Below are 10037 nucleotides of genomic sequence, written 5' to 3' on the forward strand. Positions count from 1 at the left end.
TGTCCAGGTAGGATATGTTGTTTTTAGCAGTTCCTGCACAGATCTGGCAGCAGTACTCCATCTTTGGACGTACTTGGCTTTAATATAGATATAGAATTGCATCAGCAGTGAGATATCTTTTGGCGCGGTAGACGGACTCTACCCTTTTTCCGGCGATTTTTACAACTGAATTGATGTACATGCACCATTTCACGTCAAGAGTTAAGGTAAATCCCAGATGCTTCTCAAAACATGGAGCCTCCCCTAGATTAGAGCCATCCTTTTCAATTGATGGCAGGTGGGGATCAGAGCGTTGATAATGTAATCAAAGGTGCTTGGTTTTAGATGCATTAAAAGTAACCAGACACCTCTTCACCCACTCTACCACTACTGAACGCACAGCACAATCGTTGGTCACTAAATTTTGTGGCAGCGACAAGAGTCTTGAAAATAATGAGCGTAGTAACAATCCTCGCATGTGTACAACGATCAATTAATCCAATTAATCGAAACCAATTCACACACTACTGTTATAGAAATTGATGCTGAAGTAGATGTCAGGTACTTGATGATTTCAATAATTTGAGAGAGATTGGAAGGAAGAAAAGTTGATGAATGGAGGCCTAACGATATGAACGATAATCAAAACAACGTGTCATTTTCCTCCCTTATGCAATAAGAACGACCTGTGTCTCGACCAGGTTTTTACGTGCGAGAAAAGTCGGTTCTTTAAAAAATTGATGATGCTCAGCTCAGTGGTTAGACGCCGACCGAACTCCGTGACACTTCCCTGAGCCAGAATTTCATCAAAAGAATGGAATTCTGACTGTTTTCTTGTCTGCGACCGGTCACATCCATTACAAGTTTTTGAATTCATGCGAGAATATTACTCAGTATTAATCAAGACAAAGGCCCACTTCTCCTCTAAGACAATTCCCGACCGTACATTGCTAAACCGACCCAGCAGAAGTTGATCTGGCTAAAAAAACTCTCCCTTATCCACTGTTCTCTGCATGTTTCAAGCTACCGACAACCACTTTTTCAAGCGTTTCGATATCTGCATGAGAAATGCATTAAAAATAAGTGATATCAAAAACGCCTGCTGCGATTTTATTGCGACTAGAATGCAAGATCTTCAATTTGTTGACATGAAAACATGTTTTAGGTTGGAAAATTGTGTTGATTGTATCAAGCAATATTTTTTCGAGTTAAGTAAACTAGCAAAAGTAACACGTTACATATACACCAATTGTAAACAAATCTATATCGTCGAATATATAAAGTTACATATGAAATAATAATAGCTATCCATTCTTTCAGATTCATAATACAAATGCACACCCAGATGAAGTTATTTTATATAACTAGCATTTATATAACTAGCATTTCAGCCCGACGTTGCCCAGGTGTTTGGGAGTGTATGTTGAGCAAAAAAAAAAGAAAAAGCGGTCAAGTATTGTGAAAATTTGAACCCTGTTATGCCCCCTTAACAGTTATTGTTTTGAGCTCATATGAAATTAGTCAGATCGATGTCCAAGGAACCTATATCTGAAATTTCAAGTGTTTAGACCCAAAATTGGCGGAGGAGTTTGGTAGAGTTCATAAAGATCAAATCGTTGAACTTTGACCCCGTAACATCCAAATTTCTGGCCAGAAAACGGATTACAAAGATTTTCCCAAATTTCAGTATCTGTATATCAAATTTCGAGGATGTAGACTGAAAATTGGCAGAGTTATTGCGTAGGCAACGCACAGATTGACAGACATACAGTTTCACTTTTATATATAGATTATAATCGATTGTGTAGTTTAGTGTTACACTTATTCGATTAAAAGTAAAACAAGAGACATTCAATTCGTTCCTAGTTATTTTTGTAAGACTTCTGACTGTTTGTACTACATATTACTAGTAATTAAGTAAACTTGAATATAAATTATTCGTTTAATATTTAGGGATATCAGAATTTTATCTAAAAAGGACAAAAACAAATGTCACGATTTTGTTTTAAAAAATACATTCATACAGATTTATTTGAAAATATAAAACCGATTTCAAACTTATGGTCCTTGGAATTACATCGTACAATCTATTTCCTTTCTTTTTCGTTTGTATTAACGTACAGAAATATTAGTTTTAATAGAATATGTGTTTCGCTGCTAAACCCCCGTCTTAACATGTCAAATAAATATGGTAGCTTCATTAAGTCTTGACGACTATTGATATCCATTGTATGGGTGACTGCGTGTGGATTTTTGGTGACAAGATTTGCGCAATCCCTAACCGCACATCATCTGTGTCGGCGATGTTAAATAGCAGTGGCAAGTGTAGATTCAAGACCGCTGCAAAACATGCCGATATAAGCGAAGAGCACATACAACGCCTGGTATTCACAAATTGTCACCCATCTCGTATTAGCAAGAGTTAACTTTGCTTAACTTCGGTCATCCAACGTGAAACGGTGTATCAACCTGATCATGTTAAAGAGGGTGTGAGACGCCATCTTGAATGCATCATATAAATATAGTCTCTAATACACGTAATTTTTTATTTGCCTTCTTTGGAGTGAATTTAGATGAAACAAATAATGTGATGTTATCAATTAGGCCAATCCTGTACCCTACCATTTTTTTTCATTATTTTGATGAATTAAACATTTTTTTTTATTTAAGTCTCTCCTGCCCATATTTAAAAAAAAATGATTTAAAAATAAAAATTAAATTACAAAATCTTTTGTTTTAACTGATGATGAAATGAAAATGAGAAACGATAAAAGAAATGATAAAAAAATACAATGAAATAAGTTTTTCTTTCACAAGGCGCTTCTTTGAAATAACAAAAAAAAACACTTTCAATTAAAACCAATCATATCCACCTGTCACGTCAAAATTAGCAACGTATCAAAATATTACGACAAATGATAAAATAGAAAACAAATTATTGAAGTAATTGTAAGTTATACTTAAATAATAAACAACTTTAAAATTAAGAGGTATTTCTCTTGTTTAAGTTACATTTCAAAAATAATAATGGGGAATTGCTGGATCACGAAAGTAAATATGTAACAATACAGTAATATGCTACTCACTGCGACGTGGCAATGATATAACACTGCTTCTAATTAAAATTGACGTAAAAATTTAAACAGCGTTGGTTTGTAGTTGAAATCCAACTTTTCAAGTTGTCATTACGTACAAGCACAAAAAAAAATGAAGAGAAAAGAAAGGGGGAGAGAGAAATGGTCAATAGTACAGCATTTATTTTTGTAAAAATGACGAAACGTAAATGGCTCAAACCTTGTGAGTTTGGAAACTTTGGGTTTGTATTACTGTACACATAGATTCGAAAAAGTTGTCAAAAAACAAATATATAAAAAATAAATGTTATCAAAGGCAAGATAAGTTACTTTTCTACCAAACTGGATATATTTTTCGTGTTTTTATTCAATGTAACATGTTTATTCAGCTCGAAAACAATACAGTGTTTACCGATGTATTCGAACATTCAAGATAGCGTCTGATTCTCTCTTTAACATGGTAAGTTTGGGAAAATGTGTTATTAATAAAAAAAACGGTTAAAATACTGTTAAAAACTCGCTCAATATATGTTACCGTGACATAGGTTGACATATATTCGATGGGTTTTTAATAGTATTTTGTATAGTTTTTTTTTTCGTTATAACACCTTTTTCCAAACTTACCGTGTTAAAGAGGGTGTGAGACGCATCTTGAATTTTCCAATATATCGGTAAACACTGTATGTTTTTTGAGCTAAATAAATATGTTACATTGAATAAAAAACACAAAAAATATATCCAGTTAGGTAAAAAAAGTAACTTATATTGCCTTTGATAACATTTATTTGTTATATATTTGTTTTTTGACAACTTTTTCGAATCTATGTGCACAGTAATACAAATCCGAAACTTTTATAACTACGTGTGAAAAATTGTACTCGATCAATTATGTAGATAAATGAGTGCTGCTCAATTATGTGCAATATTGCTGTTCGACAAAATAGTTTGATTCGATCTGTAGTCAAATTAAAGAAATGAGGAATATCCCAGAATTAGAACGAAGGGATCTTTCATCATTGCCCTTTCTCTGACCAGTCACGGTTGTCTCAATTGTCTCTTGTCTCGTCACGTTCCATATGTATGAGGTTTATTCGAGGTCATATCTGGAAGACTGTCTTCTTTTTAACGAACTCATGTGGATTGCTGTCTGAACTTTATTAACCCCGGTGTTGATCTGAGTTAATTAGGAAAACATCTTACTATTGGTATAATTGCATTATTTTATAAGCGGCTAAAACTTCTTGAAGTACGAGAACACGTCTAGGTAACTTTTGTGCTTTATTAGCAATGTGACCTCAAAGTAACTATTTCATTTGTTTAGAAATACTATATAGCACATGAACACATGTACACGTGGTTTAGCGAGGGTACACAACACAAAAGAATAAAGTGTGAGTGCGTATTAGTGCTGTAACAACGTCATAAAAATTGGTTTGCAAAGTTCGTATCAAGTGTGATTAACAGGCACATTAACTTTGAATCTAACTTACATTTTCTATTGCGCCATTAGGTTTTAAGATATGAATAAAATAATACCGAACTAATACTTATATATATATATACACACACACGCACACACACGCGCACACACACATACACCCACACGCGCGTACACCCCCACACACCCACACACCCTACCCACCACACAAAAGGAAAAGAAAAAAAATTAGCAGAAAGAGAGAGTGACTACAGCCAGGTCAGCAGCCTGGATAAGCCCAATAAAAGAGTAATAAAAATTGAACATGCCAATTAATAATAAGAAACACTTCAAATTGACTACGAGAATTACCATTTTTATATCTCTACCACATTTGAAAATAATTTCTGACGAGTACGCTTCACAGAACGTCTGAAACGCGCATAAAAACGATTTAAATGACTTACAAGCATTATTACAATGATCCAAACATAATTCTCAATGAAAAACCAAGACACGGAATAATAAAATAATGTTAAAATATACACATTGTTGGTGACTACCCCCTTATTTATATATATATATATATATATATATATATATATATATATATATATATATATATATATATATATATATATATATATATATATATACTGTATTAACATGACCAAGACTTCAAACAAGGAATGGATAGCAATAAAAATTGCATTTCATTGTAAGTTACAATTGTTTCAACACCAGTTGCACAATTTCAAGGATTATGGCGTTTGAAAATTTTCACATAATCAGCCTTTCTTCAGTCTTCTTGAATAAAAAGCATTTTAACAATAGCATATTATTTAAAGAAAATTCCCTTAACTGAAATGAAGCATGTGAAAATTTTCAAACGCCATAATGCTTGCAATTGTCCAACTGGTGTTGAAACATTTGTAACTTACAATGAAATACGCTTTTTGTTGCAATCAATTCCTTTTTTGAAGGCTTGGTTTTGATAATACAATATATTAATGTTCAATTATGAAATATGATAATTTTGTAGCTTACATTTTAAGTCATCTCTCTTTGGCTGAAAATTTATAGGTATATGAAAATTTACTGAATTATACGAACCCAGTCAAACTCTGCATTTTACAAACGAGTCTACACACCCACACCCACACACACACACACACCCACACACACACACACACACACACAAACACACACACACACACATATATATATATATATATATATATATATATATATATATATATTATTGCAATTTCACCCCAAACAAGGCACATTGCCAATTTGCTGTAGGGGCTACTATCAGGAACATAAGCTACAGGAGTACTATGTGGGCAGTTGGGCAGCAAGAGAAAAAAGCACTGGAGGGAATATTTAAAACACGTCTACCAAGGCCGGAGGAATCAAGTAAATTCACTTGATTATTTACTTGATTCCTCCGGCCTTGGCAGACGTGTTTTGAATATTCTCTCCAGTGCATTTTCTGTGCACATTTGAACTTTTCTTTTAATGATTTGGAACTCATTCCATTTGTGATTTTTTTCAAAGGAATTCTGCCTTTTGAATCATCTTGGACCATTTGGAACTTACCTGTTGGATTGGAAATTTTTAATTCGACCGTGTTTGCATTTTACCATTCTTGGATTTTTTACCTCTCACCGGACTATGAATTCATGTGAAATCTTTTTATAATTTTTCTTTTACCTCCTACTCCTATTACCTGACCCATTTTTTAACCAAGTAAGATCTGTGACTTAATTGTAGTTTCATTAAATACTTTTACATGCAAAATCCGATCCCGCATTTTGCTAATTCCTGCCCTCTGATGAGAAGGAGAGTATTTCTTTGAAACTCCGCAGATTAAGGACTATCCACTTATCTTGTGCTTCCTTTTTTTAAAATTAAATATGTTTTAACTCTTTTTCAGGATGTCTTTTAACATGTTTTATTAATGATTTGTTCATATATATATATATATATATATATATATATATATATATATATACATACATATATATATATATATATATATATATATATATATATATATATATGAGAAATAAGAAAATAAGAATTACAATTAAGTTTACCAAGAAAATTCAAGATGGAAACTCCAAGGTATATTATAAATATTAAGGAGTTAATACGAGGGACGTGCAATACGTTCTGCTCCTGACACACTTCCCATAGCAGTAGATCAAGGAAACTTGTCACACTTAGTATTTCTCTACATAGAAAACACCCAGTGTTATGCATTTCTCCCATCCTTTGATACAGCTCTGGAGATTTGTTTATAGAACAACCAAGGCTGGTCTTCCGACCACGACGTGACTTACGAAATCAAGGCTGCATCATCTGGGAAACGATCTCCTTTAAAACACAACATCATGGCTGGGAAGAAGTGAAAGTCAGAGAGTGCAAGTTCAGGAGAGTAGGGAGGATGGGGGTAATTTCATAACCACACGCCCGTGCTTCTGATCTGGCGACATCCGAGTTGTATACCGGAATGTTGTCCTGCTGATCTTGCCCCACCTCTTGATTTTTATAGCTTCCCTTGATTTCCTCAAAAGTGAAATATAATAGGCTTTTATAATTGTGGTACCCTCTGCCAGGAAATCTGCCATCACTACTCCGTCCTGGTCCCAGATTAGTGTTAGTATGGCCTTGCCAGCGGAGGGCTGCGCCCTTGCCTTCTTTGGAGGTGGTGAGTCCAAGTGCTTCCACTGCATTCAATGGGCTTTTGTCTCTGGATCATAGTGATGCACCCAGTTTTCATCCTGTGTTATCAGTATTATGAAAAACTTTGACTCATCATCTTGGCATATCGTCAAATTTATCCTCGAGCACTCAACGAGTTCTCGCTTCTGGGGTTGTGTAAACAACCTGGGATTCCATCTGGCAGACACATAATTCATATGCAAATGGTCATGAATGATAGTTTCCACATACCCTCTACTAATCTTGACATCCTGGGTTATTGGGTGAGTAGTAATGCGTCGGTCTTCCAAAATACCAGTCTCAACTTGACGGACAGTTGCCTCATTAATAGTAGAAGGGGGCGACCAGGTCTGGGATCTGTTTCCACAGACTTCAAGCCAGTTTTCAATTCATAGTGCCAGCGTTTTGCAAGTTCATATGATGGGGCATTATCATCATACGTTTCTTTCATTTCATAAAAAAAGTATCCTGTGGTGTGCGTCCTTTCCAATACAAAACCCGGATCACTGCTCAATATTCAACAGACTCCATTTCACACCTGACTCAGTTTAAAAACACATGCAAAAAAAGAACGAAAATTAGTTCAGAGCTGTAATTGTTCACATAACCTGTAGAGATATAAATCTTTGCACAGGCAAAATTTTAGCTAGATCAAACAACTTAAGATGTGGCAGGGGCATTACATATTGAACGTCCCTCGTATTAATAATGTAATCTCAACAGATGTAACAACTCGATAAAACCAAAATGACTCAGTGTTCTTAATTTTTTCTTAAACGAGCCTTAACAGCAATGTTTAAAAATCTCTCCAATTCATTATTTCTACGAACAATTTATCTTTCTTTTAATAATATTATTTTAACTCATTCCCTTTTTATCTTGTACCCCTTTGTGAAGTATTCTACTGAATTCTATCATTTGGTGTAATTTGAATCATCTTCCATTAAGGCGATTCCTTTGAATGTTACCTGTAGAAAAAGAACATTTAATCAACTTTTTTTTTTTGAGTTACGCGTTTTTTTGATATTTTACCCTTCACCAGACAATCCAGTCACGTGAAAGTGCCTTTTTCTTCCCCCTGCTTCACTAGTTTTTACAAAGTAACATCTATGACTTACTTGTAGTTTCATTAAATACTTTTGCAAGCAAAATCCGATTCCGTATATTTATAATCCCTACATTCTGATGAGAAGGAAAGTATTTCTTCGAAGTTCAGTGGATTAAAACTATCCACTTATTTCGTGCTTCCTTTTTAAAATTAAATTATTTAAACTTTTTTCCAAAGTGCTTGTAACATTATATATATATATATATATATATATATATATATATATATATATATATATATGTATATATATATATATATGTTATGATACCATTGTGAACCAACGAACAAACAAAAATAAACAGACGCATTATATATATATATATATATATATATATATACACACACATTTGTACATACACATATATAGTTACACTCACATACAATCTTATTCATTGCACTGAACCATTGAACCATGTATGCACATATGTAATTAGTAAAAAACAGAATCCATCTCTCACACTATATATATATATATATATATTATATATATATGTATTATATATATATATATATATATATATATATATATAATATATATACATATATATATATATATATCACATCATATCGATGAATATGTTTTTTAGTGTCGGTAACAATGAACAAGTAATATAAATCTCAGAATAAAGCGACGCCTTTTTAAAATATACAGATTTATAAAGCATATCTCGAGTGAGGAACTTAGAGCTATATTTTTGCGGTAAAAGTGCATGTCATTTTTTTAATGAAGGTTCAGTCGTTGACACATATAATAAGAAGGGATTATAAAATTAAAGCGATGGAATAAAGAAGTTATTGAAGTGGGATTTTTGTGGGAGAACTGCGTTATTCTAGTGAAACATAATAGGTTTTGCCATAACTTATGTAATCCTACATTAATTAATTATATATATATATATATATATATATATATATATATATATATATATATATTTATTTAGTTATCTATAAAACGCCTGCCTTAATTTTTATTTTATTAGATTTATAATCGTTGTTTGTTGTATTTTAAATGCGGTGAATTAATTAGGTATTGCAATCCATTTTTGTTTTGTAAATTCCCTATTATTTTTAAACGTTATCTACTTCATTTAACAAAATGTAGCTTTAAATATCTCGTGTTAATGTTGAACTGGAAAAAAAAAACGACATAGAAGATGGCTGGCTTAAAGATATGCGACTAAAGAACGAATGCATTGAAGAGTATAAAAGACAGTCCTACACTATCATGGTTAGAGGCTTCTTGCTTACAAGCATAACATTACAGCAACCACGAGACGACATAATAGTTATATACGTTTAGTAACAGCGCGACGGGGAACAATAATTCAAAAATATGGAAACGTGCTGGAAATAAAATCGAAAAGCCGAAGGATTTATCCTTGATTCTGCAGCTCCTTTTCTTCGAACATCAGCACAGGTTCCGGTATTGCGCCAACTACAAAAGTGAGAGATTTGCGCAGCGGAAGCCAAGCTATCTTTCATCATAACTTGTTCTGTAGGTTAAAAATGCGTCCATGTCACGCCAGCAGAACGGCATCGAAGCGATGCATTTTGATGCTAGCTAAACCATGACAGGGCGAACAATTTTGCCATTATAAAGAATGTAAAAAGAATGCAACAGTGTTTCCTAAAAGGCCGGGGGCTGCGATATTAGAAAGCATTATTCCATTAGTCGGTTTCACTCAATAGGAAAATCCATCATCGAGTATTTCACGGAAGACAGATTCCG

This window comes from Euprymna scolopes, chromosome 34, assembly GCF_053919585.1.
Source record: "Euprymna scolopes isolate OS-2025 chromosome 34, ASM5391958v1, whole genome shotgun sequence".
NCBI lineage: Eukaryota > Metazoa > Mollusca > Cephalopoda > Sepiida > Sepiolidae > Euprymna > Euprymna scolopes.